The sequence below is a fragment of the Vespula vulgaris genome, chromosome 15 (assembly GCF_905475345.1).
Source record: "Vespula vulgaris chromosome 15, iyVesVulg1.1, whole genome shotgun sequence".
Classification (NCBI taxonomy): domain Eukaryota; kingdom Metazoa; phylum Arthropoda; class Insecta; order Hymenoptera; family Vespidae; genus Vespula; species Vespula vulgaris.
This window is the reverse complement of record NC_066600.1, coordinates 102-20,965: the sequence shown is the minus strand read 5'-3', so window position 1 is coordinate 20,965 and position 20,864 is coordinate 102. Positions and strand designations below refer to the sequence as shown.

At 45.5% G+C, this 20,864-nt stretch overlaps 2 long non-coding RNA genes across 30 annotated transcripts; one reads left to right on the top strand and one right to left on the bottom strand.

Moving 5' to 3' along the window:
* The first annotated feature begins 158 nt into the window (after positions 1-158).
* LOC127069515 (uncharacterized) lies at positions 159-13,205 on the top strand. 29 transcript variants are annotated; one of them, XR_007783579.1, is made up of 16 exons: positions 163-390; positions 574-728; positions 1,510-1,595; positions 1,768-1,918; positions 2,703-2,782; positions 2,865-3,684; positions 4,089-4,233; positions 4,413-4,492; positions 4,575-5,394; positions 5,772-5,909; positions 6,088-6,170; positions 6,257-7,305; positions 7,399-11,231; positions 11,566-12,108; positions 12,856-12,884; positions 12,963-13,205. It is a non-coding gene; the product is annotated as an uncharacterized LOC127069515 (long non-coding RNA). The 29 variants fall into 29 exon arrangements; XR_007783583.1 differs by having other exon boundaries at positions 164-390; positions 7,399-11,441; positions 12,020-12,108; XR_007783564.1 differs by having other exon boundaries at positions 159-390; positions 11,566-12,884.
* A 562-nt stretch (positions 13,206-13,767) lies between these two features.
* On the bottom strand, positions 13,768-14,400 carry LOC127069517 (uncharacterized). The gene is made up of 2 exons (XR_007783590.1): positions 14,237-14,400; positions 13,768-14,135 (listed from the first exon to the last, which is right to left on the bottom strand). It is a non-coding gene; the product is annotated as an uncharacterized LOC127069517 (long non-coding RNA).
* Between the last annotated feature and the right edge of the window lie 6,464 nt (positions 14,401-20,864).

Genomic DNA, 20,864 nt, shown 5'->3' with positions numbered 1-20,864 from the left:
GTGGGGAAGCCATTGTAAAGATGACGTAACGCGTACGCGGGACGGTCCCTTCCTGCCGCTTAATCCGCCATTACGAATTAGTTCGTGGCACGCGTCGCAACCGAGCTTCGTCCTCTCGTTAATTGCAGTTAATTAGAATATTTTATCGAACGTACGCTCTAATTTTGTATATCGATCGAACGTCGAAAACGCTATTTCCACGGGTGAATTTATTAACATCGATCACGCTCAACTACGAAATATATTCTGCTGCGTTCCTTAACCTAACAACCATACAAGCCATCGTTATTTTCGATTATACAATGGAAGAACTACGACGTTCGCATTTTCGTCATCAATTTTACTTATTTACAATGAGAAATGATGTTGGACACACGACAACGACGACTGGTAAGCATTAGTTGAAAAACATTGTTATTTATTATCGTTGCAATCTTTACGTGAACGTTTAGTTATACAGGCGTCAAATCGAAATGATTAATTCTCACAGTTCGGTATAGCAAGATATCCGTTTAGATAGTTTTTAACTTCGTATATCATATTTTTAACGTTCCGATATTTTCATACAAATAGATCGAAACTTTACAAGCACGTGGGGAAGCCATTGGAAAGATGACGTAATATGTACGTACGACGGTCCACATCTTTCTTGCTGTCGCTTACTCCGCCATTCTGAATTATTTCGTGGCGTTTGTCGCAAGCCAGCTTCGTCCTCTCGTTGACTGCAGGTAATTAGAATATTTTATTTAACGTGCGTCATTATTTTATATAGCGATTGAATGCAGAAAACACGATTTGAGCGGATAAAATTTGTTAACACCGATCGCGCTCAACTGCGAATTGTAAATTATCGTCCTACCTTCCTTAACCTAACATAAACGTGTAAACAATCGTTCTTTGCGGTTATACAATAGAAGAGCTACGACTTTCGGATTTTCGTCATCAATTTTACTTATTTACAATAATAAATGGTGTTCGACATATAACGACGACTGGTAAGCGTTAGTTGAAAAAGATTATTATTTCTCGTCGCAATAGTCGCTACATGAACGTTTAGTTATACAGGCGTCAAATTGAAACGAATAATTTTTACAGTTTGGTGTAACAAGATATCCGTTTAGATAGTTTTTAACTTCGTATATCATATTTTTAACGTTTCGATATTCTCATACAAATAGATCGAAACAACGAACACGCGGGGAAGCCATTGGAAAGATGACGTAACGCGTACGCGCGACGGTCCATAGCTTCCTTCCTGCCGCCTAATCCGCCATTCCAAATCGTTTCGTGGTACGCGTCGCAACAGAGCTTCGTCCGTTCGTTAATTGCAGTTAATTAGAATAGTTTATTCAACGTGTACCATTATTTTACATACCGATCGAACGTCGAAAAAGCGATATCCGCGGGTAAATTTATTAACATCGATCACGCTCGACTACGAAATATAACTTATTCTACCGCGTTCCTTAACCTAACAACCGTACAAGCCATCGTTACTTTTGATTATAGAATGGGAGAGGTACGACGTCTGGATTTTCGTCTTCAATTTTACTTATTTACAATGAGAAATGGTGTTGGACACACGACGACGAGTGGTAAGCATTAGTCGAAAAAGGTTCTTATTTATTATCGCTGTAATCCTTACTCGAACATTTTATCAAATCGTAACGATTAATTTTCATAATTTTATGTAGCAAGATATCCGTTTCGATAGTTTTTAACTTCGTATATCATATTTTTAACGTTTTGATATTTCTATACAAATAGATCGAAACAACAAGCACGTGGGGAAGCCATTGCAAAGCTGACGTAACGCGCATGCTCGACGATACAGCTTCCTTGTTGCCGCTTAATCCGCCATTCTGAATCAGTTCGTGGCACGTGTCCCAACCAAGCTTCGTCCTCTCGTTAATTGCAGGTAATTAAAATATTTTATTTAACGTGCACTATTATTTTATATACCGATCGAATGCCGAAAACGCGATTTTTCCGATAAAATTTGTTAACATCGGTCGCGCCCAACTGCGAATCGTAAATTGTACCGCGTTCCTTAACCTAACATAACCATATAAGCAATCGTTATTTACGATCGTACAACGGAAGAGCTACGACGTTCGCATTTTCCTCATCAATTTTACTTATTTACAATAATAAATGGTGTACGACACACAACGACGACTGGTAAGCGTTAGTTGAAAAAGATTATTTTTTATCGTCGCAATAGTCTCTACATGAACGTTTAGTTATACAGGCGTCAAATTGAAACGAATAATTTTTACAGTTTGGTGTAACAAGATATCCGTTTAGATAGTTTTTAATTTCGTATATCATATTTTTAACGTTTCGATATTCTCATACAAATAGATCGAAACAACAAACACGCGGGGAAGCCATTGGAATGATGACGTAACGCGTACGCGCGACGGTCCATAGCTTCCTTCCTGCCGCTTAATCCGCCATTCTAAATTGTCTCGTGCCAAGCGTTGCACTCGAGCTTCGTCCTCTCGTTAATTAGAATTATTAGTTAATTAGAATATTTTATCTAACGTTCACTCAGATTTTATATAGCGACGAATACCAAAAATGCGATTTCCGCGAGTGAATTTATTAATAACGATCACGCACAATTGCGAAATATAACTTATTCTACTGCGTTCCTTAACCTAACATAATCATCTAAGCCATCGTTCTTTCGATTATAGGATGGAAGAGGTACGATGTTCGGATTATCAATTTTACTTACGTACGATAAGAAGTGATATTCGATACAGGACGACGAGTGGTGCGCAGTAGTTAAAAAATATTGCTATTGTCACTGTAATCTTTTTGGGAACGTTTAGTTAATTCTATATTTACCTTTTCAGGGCGTAGATTCTGTAAATTTGTTCGTCAGCGTTAACAACACAGTGTGGCCCATGTTCCTAGAAAGAAGCAAGATTGATTTGGCTAGAGTTCAACAGAGTAGACGTCTTCCGTTTAAGTTTATACATTCATTCTTCGATTAAGCAGTGTTCTTTCAGCGAAACTTCTTTTAGTAATTTGCCGTCAGAGTATATTTTTTGTTCGATTGTACATTTTTTGGGAAGTGCGTTTTATATACGTGGAATAGTTGATAATTCGGAATTCATTCAAATTGATTAACGTTGATGTAACATTATTTCTTTAATTTTACATTAGTGGATTCTACATGGATTCTTTCAACCTTCATCGTCGTCATGTGATTAATAATCGACATCATCAGGATAGGGAGGAGTTGTGCACGGTCGTCACCGCGCAGTTGAATCTTTCTAGACGCAACCCACTTTTTATCGAGCACTTGTTTATGGTCGAGATTTGTCTCGTACCATTTTCTGTGCATTTACGCTGGTTGCTCTGCCTTCGTCCAGCATTATAAAATAACCGAGGACATTCTACTCTCCTCCTTATTTTTTAGACCTGCTTCAGATGTCGTTAATTGATCTCACGTCGAGGACGATCGATGGGAAAATCTATGTACGCGAACGCGCTTAATCTACATTATTTTAACGAGCCGTCGTCCGTCTTGGAATATCACTGCGAAATAAAAATTGTAGACTTTTCGTGGATAGTACATGATAGAACGAATACTGCTTAAATCACGGAGTGGATGTATCATTCGACGGGTCGTTTCCTGATTGCTGTAATGCGGTTGACAGTTCTTTAGCCGTAAGATATTTTTGAATTATTCATACTTTTACTGCAGCTGTATTTCGTTCCGTATTCTACAGTTTATTTTATTGTGGGTTTTTCAGAAAACCGATCTCTTAATTTCATTTTTTTTTTCTTTTTTTCAACCATTAATAGTGCACACCTGCACTCTACTTAGATATGATCTTAGAAGAAATTCTACAAGATATTGTATAGAAATGATCTAGGAGAAATATGTAATTGCATGCAGGCTTATGTACATTTTCCTTAAAAATATAGTTTTCACGCTTAGGAGCTTTATTTTGAGAGATATTAAAGTGAAACGATTAATTTTCATAGTATGGAGTAGTATGATATCAATTTAGATAGTTTTTAAATTCGTATATCATATTTTTAATGTTCCGATATTTTCGTACAAATAGATCGAAATGTTACAAGCACGTGGGGAAGCCATTGCAAAGGTGACGTAATGCGCAAGCGCAGCGGTCCACAGCCTCCTTGCTGCCTCAGAATCCACCATTTTGAATAATGATTGGCACGTGTTATGACCAAGCTTTTTTCTTGCAGGTAATTAGAATATTTTATCTAACGTACGCTCTAATTTTATGTACCGATCGAATGTCGAAAACGCGATTTCCACAAGTGAATTTATTAACATCGATCACGTTCAATTGCGAAATATAACTTATTCTACTGCGTTCCTTAACCTAACATAATCATCTAAGCCATCGTTCTTTCGATTATAGGATGGAAGAGGTACGATGTTCGGATTATCAATTTTACTTACGTACGATAAGAAGTGATATTCGATACAGGACGACGAGTGGTGCGCAGTAGTTAAAAAATATTGCTATTGTCACTGTAATCTTTTTGGGAACGTTTAGTTAATTCTATATTTACCTTTTCAGGGCGTAGATTCTGTAAATTTGTTCGTCAGCGTTAACAACACAGTGTGGCCCATGTTCCTAGAAAGAAGCAAGATTGATTTGGCTAGAGTTCAACAAAGTAGACGTCTTCCGTTTAAGTTTATACATTCATTCTTCGATTAAGCAGTGTTCTTTCAGCGAAACTTCTTTTAGTAATTTGCCGTCAGAGTATATTTTTTGTTCGATTGTACATTTTTTGGGAAGTGCGTTTTATATACGTGGAATAGTTGATAATTCGGAATTCATTCAAATTGATTAACGTTGATGTAACATTATTTCTTTAATTTTACATTAGTGGATTTTATATGGATTCTTTCAACCTTCATCGTCGTCATGTGATTAATAATCGACATCATCAGGATAGGGAGGAGTTGTGCACGGTCGTCACCGCGCAGTTGAATCTTTCTAGACGCAACCCACTTTTTATCGAGCACTTGTTTATGGTCGAGATTTGTCTCGTACCATTTTCTGTGCATTTACGCTGGTTGCTCTGCCTTCGTCCAGCATTATAAAATAACCGAGGACATTCTACTCTCCTCCTTATTTTTTAGACCTGCTTCAGATGTCGTTAATTGATCTCACGTCGAGGACGATCGATGGGAAAATCTATGTACGCGAACGCGCTTAATCTACATTATTTTAACGAGTCGTCGTCCGTCTTGGAATATCACTGCGAAATAAAAATTGTAGACTTTTCGTTGATAGTACATGACAGAACGAATACTGCTTAAATCACGGAGTGGATGTATCATTCGACGGATCGTTTCCTGATTGCTGTAATGCGGTTGACAGTTCTTTAGCCGTAAGATATTTTTGAATTATTCATACTTTTACTGCAGCTGTATTTCGTTTTGTATTCAACAGTTTATTTTATTGTGGGTTTCTCAGAAAACCGATCTTCTTGATTTCATTCTTTTTTTTTCTTTTTTTCTTTTTTTCGACCATTAATAGTGCAGACCTGCGTTCTACTTAGATATGATCTTAGAAGAAATTCTACAAGATATTATATAGTAATGATCTAGGAGAAATATGTAATTGCATGCAGGCTTATGTACATTTTCCTTAAAAATATAGTTTTCACGCTTAGGAGCTTTATTTTGAGAGATATTAAATTGAAAAATTTATATCATATTTTTAATATTCCGATATTTTCGTACAAATGGATCGAAATGTTACAAGCACGTGGGGAAGCCATTGCAAAGGTGACGTAATGCGCAAGTGCGGCGGTCCACAGCTCCCTTGCTGCCTCAGAATCCACCATTTTGAATAATTATTGGCACGTGTTACGACCAAGCTTTTTTCTCTCGTTGATTGCAGGTAATTGGAATATTTTATTTAACGTACACTCCTATGTTATATACCGCTAGAATATCGAAAACAATTTTCGCTGGTAAATTTATTAACATCGATCACGCTCAATTACGAAATATAACATATTTTACTACGTTCCTTAACGTAACATAACCATCTAAGTCATCGTTACTTTCAATTATAGAATGGAAGAGGTATGACGTCCAGATTTTCGTCATCAATTTTACTTATTTACAATAATAAATGGTGTTCGACACACAACGACTGGTAAGCGTTAGTTGAAAAAAATAGTTATTTATTGTCACTATAATATTTTCGAGAACGTTTACTTAATTCTATATCTACTTTTTCAGGATGTAGACGTGATTTCTTTCGTTATTGTTGACATTACATCGTGGCTAGTTTTCTTAAAAATAAGCAAGATGAATTTAGTTACATTCGAACAGAATTGACATCTTGACAGTACGAACGCTACTTAAATCGTGGAAGGAAGCGTTCCTTGATCTAACAACCAGCTAAGGAATCATTATTTTCGATGATAGAAAGAAAGAAGTATGAAGTTCAAAATTTTCGTCATCAGTTTTACTTATCTATGATAAGCAATGGTATTGGACACAGGACGACAACTGATGAGCAATAGTTGACATATATTATTATTTATTTTCACGTTACCCTTTACGATAACGTTTAGCTAATTCTACATTTATTTTTTCAGGGTATAGGCATTGCGATTTCGTCCGTTATTGTTAACAATGCATCGTGGCCCGTGTTCCTTGAAATAAGCATGGTGAATTTAGTTACAGTCGAACAGAATTGACATCTGTTTACACATTCATTCTTCGATTAAACAGTGTTCTGTTAACGATACTTTTACATCGGAGTATATTTTTCTTCCGATTACATTTTTCATTTAATATACATCGAGTAGCTGATAATTCAAAGTTTATTCAAGTTGGATAACGTTATCGTAACTTCATTCCTTTAATCGATGAAAAAATCTATGTAAGCGAACGCGTCTTAAATAACACTATTTCAACGAATCATATGGTCTCTCTTGAAATATCGCTGCGAAATAGAAACGATAGGCTTTTCGTCGATAGTATACGACAGAACGAACACTGCTTAAATCGAAATATATGTGTTAATTGGGTCGTGGATTCCCGGATAGCAGTTCCTAAGTATCACGCTCGTTAGAGCAAGATGGTTCTTTATTCTCTTGTCTGATGAGGAATACTTAACATTTTGATATTTTTATTATAACACTATTTTTATTAACTTTGTTAATTTTTTTTTTTTTCTTTTAGGAAGCCTATGTTGTAATTTCGTTCTACTGTTTGGATACGGATAAAAGAACAATTCAACGCTCTAGTTGGAAATGGTCTTTGTAAAATTGCGACTCACGGTTAGCATTGTTTAATGATATTTTAGTATTTTTTATCGCCATGTACTTTATTATAGGTTTCAATACTGCATTTTTATTATTTTCCTAAAATAGGAAAGCCTCCTTCCTCTAGGATCTATCATGAATATGAAGATGAGAGAGGAAAGAAAAGGAGCCAGGAAGATGCGATGGAAGCAATAACGAAGGATGGAATCTTGAAGAATCTTCCATTGGGTTAAAATCAGCAAGAAAACAACGCTTCCTTCATTTTACCGAACCGAAAGAAGACTCGCCTCTCCTTCGTGCGTATTGCTTCTTTAAATCTGCTTAAGCTCCAACGTTCTACGTAATTCTCGGCGATTTTGCGCACCCCTAAGCGTTTCTGCGTGACACCCTAAGCGATCCTGCGATACCCTAAGCGTTTCTGCGATACCCTGAGCGTTTCTGCGATACCCTGAGCGTTTCTGCGATACCCTGAGCGTTTCTGCGACACCCTGAGGGTTTCTGCGACACCCTGAGCGTTTCTGCGATACCCTGAGCGTTTCTGCGACACCCTGAGGGTTTCTGCGACACCCTGAGCGTTTCTGCGACACCCCCGAGCGTTTCTGCGACACCCCCGAGCGTTTCTGCGACACCCCGAGCGTTTCTGCGACACCCCCGAGCGTTTCTGCGACACCCCGAGCGTTTCTGCGACACCCCGAGCGTTTCTGCGACACCCCGAGCGTTTCTGCGACACCCTGAGCGTTTCTGCGACACCCTCAGCGTACCTGCGCAATCCCTAACGTCGTATTCTGTTCAATTCTCAGCGTTTTGCGTAACCACCAGCATTTCAAACGATTCCCCTGCTTTAGTCTTGCGCATAATTGCGATGTTTTACGAAAAATTACAAGATAGAAACAAATTTGTTAGAATCATTGTTATAATATTGTTGGAGTTTATAGAGCGTTGAAAAAATGAAACTTCAATTGGAAGGTAGTACATCAGTTGATTTTTTCTTTCCGGAATGTTAACATAAAATTGTTTTATACTTCACAAGATATTACGTGCGGTGCAACGTTTAAGCGGTTGTATTATTGTTTAAATCTTATTTTATATCGACCAATCGTATATTATAGATTCTTTAAATAATTGTAAAGTGATAGAAAGCATACATAAACTTGGGTGCGTTAAGAAAACTATTATTTAAGTATAATTTTATATCGAACAAACGTATATTGTAAACCGTTTAAATAATTGTATAGTGATAAGAAGCGTATATAAACAATGGTGCGTTGAGAAAAATATTTAAATATAATTTTAACTCGAGTAAACGTATAGTATAGAATGTTCAAATAATTAGTTAAACTAATAGAAAGTATACATAAATTCTGATGCGTTGAGAGAATTATCGTTTAATTATAATTTTATACCGAACAAACGTATATTGTAAAATTGTTTAAATAATTGTAAAGTGATAGAAAGCATACATAAATTTGATGCGTTAAGAGAATTTTAGACCACCGTTGGGCGTATCGAAAACCGTCGTCCAGTATTTATCCGTAACAACAAACATCTTTTTAGACAATTCTTAGGATATCGCGTGACCCCAGCTTCGCGAATAATTGAAATGCTCATATACTAAAAAAGAAAAAATATTTTTATCATTGTAATAAGAAAGCGTCGAAAAAAAAGGAAGGCAGTATGTAAGCAGATTTCTGTTCTGCGAAACGTTCGATTAAAATTATTTTCTACGTACTACTTGCGGTATAAAGCTTGAGCGGCGGGGTTGTATTCTGTAAATATTAGTTTGATACTACCGAGCGTACATATGTAGCGTACATTGCTTAAATGATTGTAAAACGACAAAAAATAAAAATGATCTAGGTTTAGCGCGGTTCAACGCGGTCCAACGCGTGTACCGGAAATTTTAGGGCATGGTAGAGCGTTTCAACTACCGTGAATCCATTCGTGCGTAATTAAGCGTGTTGCGTAATTCCGAACAGATTGGCGTAACCCTTAGAAATATTGCGTAAACCCCTAACCCTTATTTAGGTAAATTCTCTGGCTCTGCCAGACGCAACGCAGCGATTTCGCCCACTACGTGGTTTGGCGTAAGTATCCATTTGGCAAGGTATGGTTTTTTTACACGTAAGTCCTATCGATTTTTCGCAACGTCCGACGTGGACACCCAGAGTTTTGTCTTTTTCAGGTTATCTGCAACCTCGGAGTTATTTATTTACCTACATACTATCGAGATTACTGAAGCGATGGTATTTTTTTTTGCATAATGTTAAGGGCATTGCGTCGTTTTAAACGAATGCGCGTAATCAGTAGTTTTTCTTTATTTTTTGTATGAAGCCCAGCGTATCTATATAATCCTTACAAATTTTGTGTAAACCTTTGCGTGTATTCAGCCGAACTTCTGTGGTCTAACTTCGGTGTAATCCAGACGCGACCCAACGATTTGCAGTAAGTATTTTTCTCACTTAATGCCTTTATGTTCGTTCCGTAATTTTACGCGTGTTGCGTAAATTGCATAGTATCTGCAACCCGCAGCTTATTTTCCTAGGTACCAGCGAAGTTATTTAAACTGCGGCATTTTTTTTTTCATAGTTCGGGATATTTTCGTTTTATCCGAAGAATCCGCGTTTTTATATAGCCTAACGTCTCTGTTTAAACCGTGGCGTGTATTTAGCTTCATTTTAGCGTGTCTACTTAACTCTAACGTTTCCACATTATCACTTAGTTATCGACCGTATTTTTTTTTTTAACGTGATCTCTATTCGTCGCGTAATTCTTCGCGTATATAGTAATTTGGAGGGTATTTAGAGCCCTAGCTTATTTTCCATGATACTGGATGGGTTACTTTCCCGACAGAATATTTGCATAGTCCCAGGGGTACTTCCGATGAATCGTTGCAATGTCAAACTTCTTTACAACGCCAAGCGATTTTGCGAAACCTTTGCACGATTTGAAAGCCCTAGTGTAACGTAGCGTATTTTTACATAACGATCCCGAGATTTGTCGAAAGTACTTTTTTCTTTTCTCATAATGCTTGTCGGTTTTTCTTTTTGACATTCTTAACAGCTGCGTTATTCGTAGAATACTCTAAGCAGCTTATTTTCGTAGATACTAGCTAGGTTATTGAAACGACAGCATTTTTTCTTTTTTCTTTTTTATAATTCGTAGGGCACTCGTTAGATCCGACGAATCTGCGTAAATACTACGGTTTTACTCGTAGATGACCGTGTACTTTCATGTGTATCTGCAACTATCAGCTTATTAATCGAAGATATTACCGAGGTTATATGATCGACTGCATTTATTTTGCATAATCTGTGGGGCACTCGCGTTATTTCCGAAGAATCTGCGTAAATACTAGGGTTTTCAGGAAATGCAGCGTTTCTGTGTAATCCTTGTAGATTTGGCGTCGGTAATAGGGCGTATTAGGTAGCCTCCGAGAATGCGGCGTAATCCGATTGTTTCCGCGTTACCACCCTGTGATTTCGCGTAAGTACTTGCATTTATACGTAATACTTGTGTAAATTCCTGTCGGTTTTCGATAACTCGTGGATGACCTTGTAGTTCCCGTGTATTTACAACTGTCGGCTTATTAATCGAAGATATTACCGAGGTTATATGATCGACTGCATTTTTTTTTTGCATAATCTGTGGGGCACTCGCGTTATTTCCGAAGAATCTGCGTAAATACTAGGGTTTTCAGGAAATGCAGCGTTTCTGTGTAATCCTTGTAGATTTGGCGTCGGTAATAGGGCGTATTTAGGTAGCCTCCGAGAATGCGGCGTAATCCGATTGTTTCCGCGTTACCACCCTGTGATTTCGCGTAAGTACTTGCATTTATACGTAATACTTGTGTAAATTCCTGTCGGTTTTCGATAACTCGTGGATGACCGTGTAGTTCCCGTGTACTTACAACTGTCGGCTTATTAATCGAAGATATTACCGAGGTTATATGATCGACTGCATTTTTTTTTTGCGTAATCTGTGGGGCACTCGCGTTATTTCCGACGAATCTGCGTAAATACTAGGGTTTTCAGGAAATGCAGCGTTTCTGTGTAATCCTTGTAGATTTGGCGTCGGTAATAGGGCGTATTTAGGTAGCCTCCGAGAATGCGGCGTAATCCGATTGTTTCCGCGTTACCACCCTGTGATTTCGCGTAAGTACTTGCATTTATACGTAATACTTGTGGAAATTCCTGTCGGTTTTCGATAACTCGTGGATGACCGTGTAGTTCCCGTGTATTTACAACTGTCGGCTTATTAATCGAAGATATTACCGAGGTTATATGATCGACTGCATTTTTTTTTGCATAATCTGTGGGGCACTCGCGTTATTTCCGACGAATCTGCGTAAATACTAGGGTTTTCAGGAAATGCAGCGTTTCTGTGTAATCCTTGTAGATTTGGCGTCGGTAATAGGGCGTATTAGGTAGCCTCCGAGAATGCGGCGTAATCCGATTGTTTCCGCGTTACCACCCTGTGATTTCGCGTAAGTACTTGCCTTTGTACGTAATACTTGTGTAAATTCCTGTCGGTTTTCGATAACTCGTAGATGACCGTGTAGTTCCCGTGTATTTACAACTGTCGGCTTATTAATCGAAGATATTACCGAGGTTATATGATCGACTGCATTTTTTTTTTTGCATAATCTGAGGGGCACTCGCGTTATTTCCGACGAATCTGTGTAAATACTAGGGTTTTCAGGAAATGCAGCGTTTCTGTGTAATCCTTGTAGATTTGGCGTCGGTAATAGGGCGTATTTAGGTGGCCTCCGAGAATGCGGCGTAATCTGATTCTTTCCGCATTACCACCCTGTGATTTCGCGTAAGTACTTGCCTTTGTACGTAATACTTGTGTAAATTCCTGTCGGTTTTCGATAACTCGTAGATGACCGTGTAGTTCCCGTGTATTTACAACTGTCGGCTTATTAATCGAAGATATTACCGAGGTTATTTTATCGACTGCATTTTTTTTTTTTTGCATAATCCGCGGGGCACTCGTTATATCCGACGAATTTGCGTAACTACTAGCATTTTCATAAAGTCCGGCATTTCTGCGTAACCTACAGATTTTACAAAAATCTAAGTACGCAATCTACAGCGTGGGACATAACCCCACTGTCTTCGCTTTACCATCCGGTGATTAGAAGTATTTGTCCGTTTTCTTTTTAGGTAATCCCTCGGTTTTTCAATAATTCCTAACGTACCGACGTAGTTCCTAGGTTTATCAGCAATACCCAGGTTATTTTCTTAGATACTAGCGAGGTTACTTAAACGATATTTTTGTCCTCCGAGCTTTCTCCGTAATCTCATTTTTTTCCGCATTACCATCTCGTGATTTCGCTCAAGTATATTGTTTTTTCCGTAATGGATGTCGATTTTTCCTAACTCCTAGATGACCGTGTTATTTCCAGGATATCTGTAACGATCAGCTTATTAATTCTAGATATTAACGAGGTTATTTAGTCGATAGCATTTTTGAATAGTCCCTGAGGCGGTTGCATTATTTACGTAGACTATACGAACTACCAGCATCTTTATAAAGCTCATCGTTTCTGGGTAACCCTTACAGATTTTGGCTTATCCGACTGGCGATTTGAAGTAAGTATTTGTGCTTTATTTTTTATTCTTATGTAATATCTGTCTTCAATAATTACTAATATACCGACGTAATTTTAGGTTACCCATCTTATTTCCCTAGATTCTAGAGAGGTTACTTAAACGACAACATGGTTGCATAATCCCAGGGGCATATTCGTTATTTCCTACGAATCAAGTAACGACCAGCGTCTTCATAAAGTGCAGCATTTCTGTATATCCTCATAGATTTGTCGTCAATCCTAGAACGTATTTAGGTGGCCTCCGAGCGTCAGGCGTAACGTCATAGTGTCCGCATAAGCGAATAAATTTGTTTCTACCTAATACTTGTCAAAATGCTTGTCGATTTTGCATAATTCCTAGATGTCCGTGTAATTTCCATGGTATCTTCATCCACCAACTTACTAATCCTAGATATTAACGTAGTTATTTAATAAACAGCAATTAGCATAGTCCGTGGGGCGTTTGCGTTATTATCGAAAAATCGGCGTAACCACCAGCATTTCCATAAAGCTCGTTTCTATGTAACCCTTACAAATTTTGCAAAAATTCTAGTACGTATTATGATGGTTTAGAGTGGTTCGACGTAATTCCACAGTAATCGCATAAAAACCATCCAGTGATATGAAGTAATTATTTTTCTTATGCTCCTCTCTCTTAGGTAATCGATTGGTTTTTCCTGTTTATCTGTAATGCCCAGCTTATTTTTCTAAATATTACGTAGAATCGATAAATGACAAAATATTTGCATAATCCCAGGGGCACCGCCATATGGGTGTGAACGTAAGTGTGTACGTACGAATGAGAGCGTAGAGTGCCTCTACCGGCCATTTTCTAAAACAGGTAGCAGGCCTCCGTAATTTCCGTGTAATCACTCTCAGACTGATTTTAGTGTCTAATATTTGTTTCATTTTATTGTATACTATTTGCCTGATTTTATTGTATAATATTTGTCTCATTTTAATATATACTATTTGTTTAATTTTATTGCATGATATTTGTGTGATTTTATTATATAATATTAAACAGAGGAGAAACTATAAGTAGACATCAGAATTTGAATGTTTGTGATTGATCATTTATACGACGCCTTTGAATAATCGTCTAAAAAGAAAACGGTTACATCAAGCTTGCGTCTTTATTGAATAAGAGACACGACTGAGCTTCGATGACATTCCGCCTGCAGTACGTCTGATTTGCGTTCAGTATTCTATCAGACTTCCTTCTGTTTCATGTTAAATTATGCGGCATAAGCTGTGGAAAGATTGTAAAAGAGACGTATAAGAACTGTATGAGAGTTGTGCAAAAGTTGTGTGAGATGTGCAAAATGTGTGTAAAAGTTGTGTGAGACTTACGTAAAAGGTGCGTAAAACTTGTGAGAAAATTCTGTAAAAGTTGTAGAAAAAGTATTGTCTGAAGGTTGTGTCTGAGGTTGTGTCTGAGGTTGTGTCTGAAGGTTGTGTTTGAAGGTTGGGTCTGAGGTTGTGTCTGCAGGTTGTGTCTGAAGGTAGTGTCTGAAGGTTGGGTCTGAGGTTGGGTCTGAAGGTTGTGTCCGAAGGTTGCGTCTGAAGGTTGGGTCTGAGGTTGTGTCTGCAGGTTGTGTCTGAAGGTAGTGTCTGAAGGTTGGGTCTGAGGTTGCGTCTGAAGGTTGTGTCCGAAGGTTGCGTCCGAAGGTTGGGTCTGAGGTTGCGTCTGAAGGTTGTGTCTGCAGGTTGTGTCTGAAGGTTGTGTCCGAGGTTGCGTCTGAAGGTTGTGTCTGAAGGTTGTGTCTGAAGGTTGTGTCCGAGGTTGTGTCTGAAGGTTGTGTCTGAAGGTTGTGTCCGAGGTTGTGTGTGAAGGTTGTGTCCGGGGTTGTGTCTGAAGGTTGTGTCTGAAGGTTGTGTCCGAGGTTGTGTCTGAAGGTTGTGTCCGGGGTTGTGTCCGAGGTTGGGTCCGAGGTTGTGACTGAAGGTTTTTTCTGCAGAGTAGGTTGCGTCTGGGTTGCGTCTGGGTTGCGTCTGGGTTGCGTCTGGGTTGCGTCTGGGTTGCGTCTGGGTTGCGTCTGGGTTGCGTCTGGGTTGCGTCTGGGTTGCGTCTGGGTTGCGTCTGGGTTGCGTCTGGGTTGCGTCTGGGTTGCGTCTGGGTTGCGTCTGGGTTGCGTCTGGGTTGCGTCTGGGTTGCGTCTGGGTTGCGTCTGGGTTGCGTCTGGGTTGCGTCTGGGTTGCGTCTGGGTTGCGTCTGGGTTGCGTCTGGGTTGCGTCTGGGTTGCGTCTGGGTTGCGTCTGGGTTGCGTCTGGGTTGCGTCTGGGTTGCGTCTGGGTTGCGTCTGGGTTGCGTCTGGGTTGCGTCTGGGTTGCGTCTGGGTTGCGTCTGGGTTGCGTCTGGGTTGCGTCTGGGTTGCGTCTGGGTTGCGTCTGGGTTGCGTCTGGGTTGCGTCTGGGTTGCGTCTGGGTTGCGTCTGGGTTGCGTCTGGGTTGCGTCTGGGTTGCGTCTGGGTTGCGTCTGGGTTGCGTCTGGGTTGCGTCTGGGTTGCGTCTGGGTTGCGTCTGGGTTGCGTCTGGGTTGCGTCTGGGTTGCGTCTGGGTTGCGTCTGGGTTGCGTCTGGGTTGCGTCTGGGTTGCGTCTGGGTTGCGTCTGGGTTGCGTCTGGGTTGCGTCTGGGTTGCGTCTGGGTTGCGTCTGGGTTGCGTCTGGGTTGCGTCTGGGTTGCGTCTGGGTTGCGTCTGGGTTGCGTCTGGGTTGCGTCTGGGTTGCGTCTGGGTTGCGTCTGGGTTGCGTCTGGGTTGCGTCTGGGTTGCGTCTGGGTTGCGTCTGGGTTGCGTCTGGGTTGCGTCTGGGTTGCGTCTGGGTTGCGTCTGGGTTGCGTCTGGGTTGCGTCTGGGTTGCGTCTGGGTTGCGTCTGGGTTGCGTCTGGGTTGCGTCTGGGTTGCGTCTGGGTTGCGTCTGGGTTGCGTCTGGGTTGCGTCTGGGTTGCGTCTGGGTTGCGTCTGGGTTGCGTCTGGGTTGCGTCTGGGTTGCGTCTGGGTTGCGTCTGGGTTGCGTCTGGGTTGCGTCTGGGTTGCGTCTGGGTTGCGTCTGGGTTGCGTCTGGGTTGCGTCTGGGTTGCGTCTGGGTTGCGTCTGGGTTGCGTCTGGGTTGCGTCTGGGTTGCGTCTGGGTTGCGTCTGGGTTGCGTCTGGGTTGCGTCTGGGTTGCGTCTGGGTTGCGTCTGGGTTGCGTCTGGGTTGCGTCTGGGTTGCGTCTGGGTTGCGTCTGGGTTGCGTCTGGGTTGCGTCTGGGTTGCGTCTGGGTTGCGTCTGGGTTGCGTCTGGGTTGCGTCTGGGTTGCGTCTGGGTTGCGTCTGGGTTGCGTCTGGGTTGCGTCTGGGTTGCGTCTGGGTTGCGTCTGGGTTGCGTCTGGGTTGCGTCTGGGTTGCGTCTGGGTTGCGTCTGGGTTGCGTCTGGGTTGCGTCTGGGTTGCGTCTGGGTTGCGTCTGGGTTGCGTCTGGGTTGCGTCTGGGTTGCGTCTGGGTTGCGTCTGGGTTGCGTCTGGGTTGCGTCTGGGTTGCGTCTGGGTTGCGTCTGGGTTGCGTCTGGGTTGCGTCTGGGTTGCGTCTGGGTTGCGTCTGGGTTGCGTCTGGGTTGCGTCTGGGTTGCGTCTGGGTTGCGTCTGGGTTGCGTCTGGGTTGCGTCTGGGTTGCGTCTGGGTTGCGTCTGGGTTGCGTCTGGGTTGCGTCTGGGTTGCGTCTGGGTTGCGTCTGGGTTGCGTCTGGGTTGCGTCTGGGTTGCGTCTGGGTTGCGTCTGGGTTGCGTCTGGGTTGCGTCTGGGTTGCGTCTGGGTTGCGTCTGGGTTGCGTCTGGGTTGCGTCTGGGTTGCGTCTGGGTTGCGTCTGGGTTGCGTCTGGGTTGCGTCTGGGTTGCGTCTGGGTTGCGTCTGGGTTGCGTCTGGGTTGCGTCTGGGTTGCGTCTGGGTTGCGTCTGGGTTGCGTCTGGGTTGCGTCTGGGTTGCGTCTGGGTTGCGTCTGGGTTGCGTCTGGGTTGCGTCTGGGTTGCGTCTGGGTTGCGTCTGGGTTGCGTCTGGGTTGCGTCTGGGTTGCGTCTGGGTTGCGTCTGGGTTGCGTCTGGGTTGCGTCTGGGTTGCGTCTGGGTTGCGTCTGGGTTGCGTCTGGGTTGCGTCTGGGTTGCGTCTGGGTTGCGTCTGGGTTGCGTCTGGGTTGCGTCTGGGTTGCGTCTGGGTTGCGTCTGGGTTGCGTCTGGGTTGCGTCTGGGTTGCGTCTGGGTTGCGTCTGGGTTGCGTCTGGGTTGCGTCTGGGTTGCGTCTGGGTTGCGTCTGGGTTGCGTCTGGGTTGCGTCTGGGTTGCGTCTGGGTTGCGTCTGGGTTGCGTCTGGGTTGCGTCTGGGTTGCGTCTGGGTTGCGTCTGGGTTGCGTCTGGGTTGCGTCTGGGTTGCGTCTGGGTTGCGTCTGGGTTGCGTCTGGGTTGCGTCTGGGTTGCGTCTGGGTTGCGTCTGGGTTGCGTCTGGGTTGCGTCTGGGTTGCGTCTGGGTTGCGTCTGGGTTGCGTCTGGGTTGCGTCTGGGTTGCGTCTGGGTTGCGTCTGGGTTGCGTCTGGGTTGCGTCTGGGTTGCGTCTGGGTTGCGTCTGGGTTGCGTCTGGGTTGCGTCTGGGTTGCGTCTGGGTTGCGTCTGGGTTGCGTCTGGGTTGCGTCTGGGTTGCGTCTGGGTTGCGTCTGGGTTGCGTCTGGGTTGCGTCTGGGTTGCGTCTGGGTTGCGTCTGGGTTGCGTCTGGGTTGCGTCTGGGTTGCGTCTGGGTTGCGTCTGGGTTGCGTCTGGGTTGCGTCTGGGTTGCGTCTGGGTTGCGTCTGGGTTGCGTCTGGGTTGCGTCTGGGTTGCGTCTGGGTTGCGTCTGGGTTGCGTCTGGGTTGCGTCTGGGTTGCGTCTGGGTTGCGTCTGGGTTGCGTCTGGGTTGCGTCTGGGTTGCGTCTGGGTTGCGTCTGGGTTGCGTCTGGGTTGCGTCTGGGTTGCGTCTGGGTTGCGTCTGGGTTGCGTCTGGGTTGCGTCTGGGTTGCGTCTGGGTTGCGTCTGGGTTGCGTCTGGGTTGCGTCTGGGTTGCGTCTGGGTTGCGTCTGGGTTGCGTCTGGGTTGCGTCTGGGTTGCGTCTGGGTTGCGTCTGGGTTGCGTCTGGGTTGCGTCTGGGTTGCGTCTGGGTTGCGTCTGGGTTGCGTCTGGGTTGCGTCTGGGTTGCGTCTGGGTTGCGTCTGGGTTGCGTCTGGGTTGCGTCTGGGTTGCGTCTGGGTTGCGTCTGGGTTGCGTCTGGGTTGCGTCTGGGTTGCGTCTGGGTTGCGTCTGGGTTGCGTCTGGGTTGCGTCTGGGTTGCGTCTGGGTTGCGTCTGGGTTGCGTCTGGGTTGCGTCTGGGTTGCGTCTGGGTTGCGTCTGGGTTGCGTCTGGGTTGCGTCTGGGTTGCGTCTGGGTTGCGTCTGGGTTGCGTCTGGGTTGCGTCTGGGTTGCGTCTGGGTTGCGTCTGGGTTGCGTCTGGGTTGCGTCTGGGTTGCGTCTGGGTTGCGTCTGGGTTGCGTCTGGGTTGCGTCTGGGTTGCGTCTGGGTTGCGTCTGGGTTGCGTCTGGGTTGCGTCTGGGTTGCGTCTGGGTTGCGTCTGGGTTGCGTCTGGGTTGCGTCTGGGTTGCGTCTGGGTTGCGTCTGGGTTGCGTCTGGGTTGCGTCTGGGTTGCGTCTGGGTTGCGTCTGGGTTGCGTCTGGGTTGCGTCTGGGTTGCGTCTGGGTTGCGTCTGGGTTGCGTCTGGGTTGCGTCTGGGTTGCGTCTGGGTTGCGTCTGGGTTGCGTCTGGGTTGCGTCTGGGTTGCGTCTGGGTTGCGTCTGGGTTGCGTCTGGGTTGCGTCTGGGTTGCGTCTGGGTTGCGTCTGGGTTGCGTCTGGGTTGCGTCTGGGTTGCGTCTGGGTTGCGTCTGGGTTGCGTCTGGGTTGCGTCTGGGTTGCGTCTGGGTTGCGTCTGGGTTGCGTCTGGGTTGCGTCTGGGTTGCGTCTGGGTTGCGTCTGGGTTGCGTCTGGGTTGCGTCTGGGTTGCGTCTGGGTTGCGTCTGGGTTGCGTCTGGGTTGCGTCTGGGTTGCGTCTGGGTTGCGTCTGGGTTGCGTCTGGGTTGCGTCTGGGTTGCGTCTGGGTTGCGTCTGGGTTGCGTCTGGGTTGCGTCTGGGTTGCGTCTGGGTTGCGTCTGGGTTGCGTCTGGGTTGCGTCTGGGTTGCGTCTGGGTTGCGTCTGGGTTGCGTCTGGGTTGCGTCTGGGTTGCGTCTGGGTTGCGTCTGGGTTGCGTCTGGGTTGCGTCTGGGTTGCGTCTGGGTTGCGTCTGGGTTGCGTCTGGGTTGCGTCTGGGTTGCGTCTGGGTTGCGTCTGGGTTGCGTCTGGGTTGCGTCTGGGTTGCGTCTGGGTTGCGTCTGGGTTGCGTCTGGGTTGCGTCTGGGTTGCGTCTGGGTTGCGTCTGGGTTGCGTCTGGGTTGCGTCTGGGTTGCGTCTGGGTTGCGTCTGGGTTGCGTCTGGGTTGCGTCTGGGTTGCGTCTGGGTTGCGTCTGGGTTGCGTCTGGGTTGCGTCTGGGTTGCGTCTGGGTTGCGTCTGGGTTGCGTCTGGGTTGCGTCTGGGTTGCGTCTGGGTTGCGTCTGGGTTGCGTCTGGGTTGCGTCTGGGTTGCGTCTGGGTTGCGTCTGGGTTGCGTCTGGGTTGCGTCTGGGTTGCGTCTGGGTTGCGTCTGGGTTGCGTCTGGGTTGCGTCTGGGTTGCGTCTGGGTTGCGTCTGGGTTGCGTCTGGGTTGCGTCTGGGTTGCGTCTGGGTTGCGTCTGGGTTGCGTCTGGGTTGCGTCTGGGTTGCGTCTGGGTTGCGTCTGGGTTGCGTCTGGGTTGCGTCTGGGTTGCGTCTGGGTTGCGTCTGGGTTGCGTCTGGGTTGCGTCTGGGTTGCGTCTGGGTTGCGTCTGGGTTGCGTCTGGGTTGCGTCTGGGTTGCGTCTGGGTTGCGTCTGGGTTGCGTCTGGGTTGCGTCTGGGTTGCGTCTGGGTTGCGTCTGGGTTGCGTCTGGGTTGCGTCTGGGTTGCGTCTGGGTTGCGTCTGGGTTGCGTCTGGGTTGCGTCTGGGTTGCGTCTGGGTTGCGTCTGGGTTGCGTCTGGGTTGCGTCTGGGTTGCGTCTGGGTTGCGTCTGGGTTGCGTCTGGGTTGCGTCTGGGTTGCGTCTGGGTTGCGTCTGGGTTGCGTCTGGGTTGCGTCTGGGTTGCGTCTGGGTTGCGTCTGGGTTGCGTCTGGGTTGCGTCTGGGTTGCGTCTGGGTTGCGTCTGGGTTGCGTCTGGGTTGCGTCTGGGTTGCGTCTGGGTTGCGTCTGGGTTGCGTCTGGGTTGCGTCTGGGTTGCGTCTGGGTTGCGTCTGGGTTGCGTCTGGGTTGCGTCTGGGTTGCGTCTGGGTTGCGTCTGGGTTGCGTCTGGGTTGCGTCTGGGTTGCGTCTGGGTTGCGTCTGGGTTGCGTCTGGGTTGCGTCTGGGTTGCGTCTGGGTTGCGTCTGGGTTGCGTCTGGGTTGCGTCTGGGTTGCGTCTGGGTTGCGTCTGGGTTCGTCTGGGTTGCGTCTGGGTTGCGTCTGGGTTGCGTCTGGGTTGCGTCTGGGTTGCGTCTGGGTTGCGTCTGGGTTGCGTCTGGGTTGCGTCTGGGTTGCGTCTGGGTTGCGTCTGGGTTGCTGGGTTGCGTCTGGGTTGCGTCTGGGTTGCGTCTGGGTTGCGTCTGGGTTGCGTCTGGGTTGCGTCTGGGTTGCGTCTGGGTTGCGTCTGGGTTGCGTCTGGGTTGCGTCTGGGTTGCGTCTGGGTTGCGTCTGGGTTGCGTCTGGGTTGCGTCTGGGTTGCGTCTGGGTTGCGTCTGGGTTGCGTCGGGTTGCGTCTGGGTTGCGTCTGGGTTGCGTCTGGGTTGCGTCTGGGTTGCGTCTGGGTTGCGTCTGGGTTGCGTCGGGGTTGCGTCTGGGTTGCGTCTGGGTTGCGTCTGGGTTGCGTCTGGGTT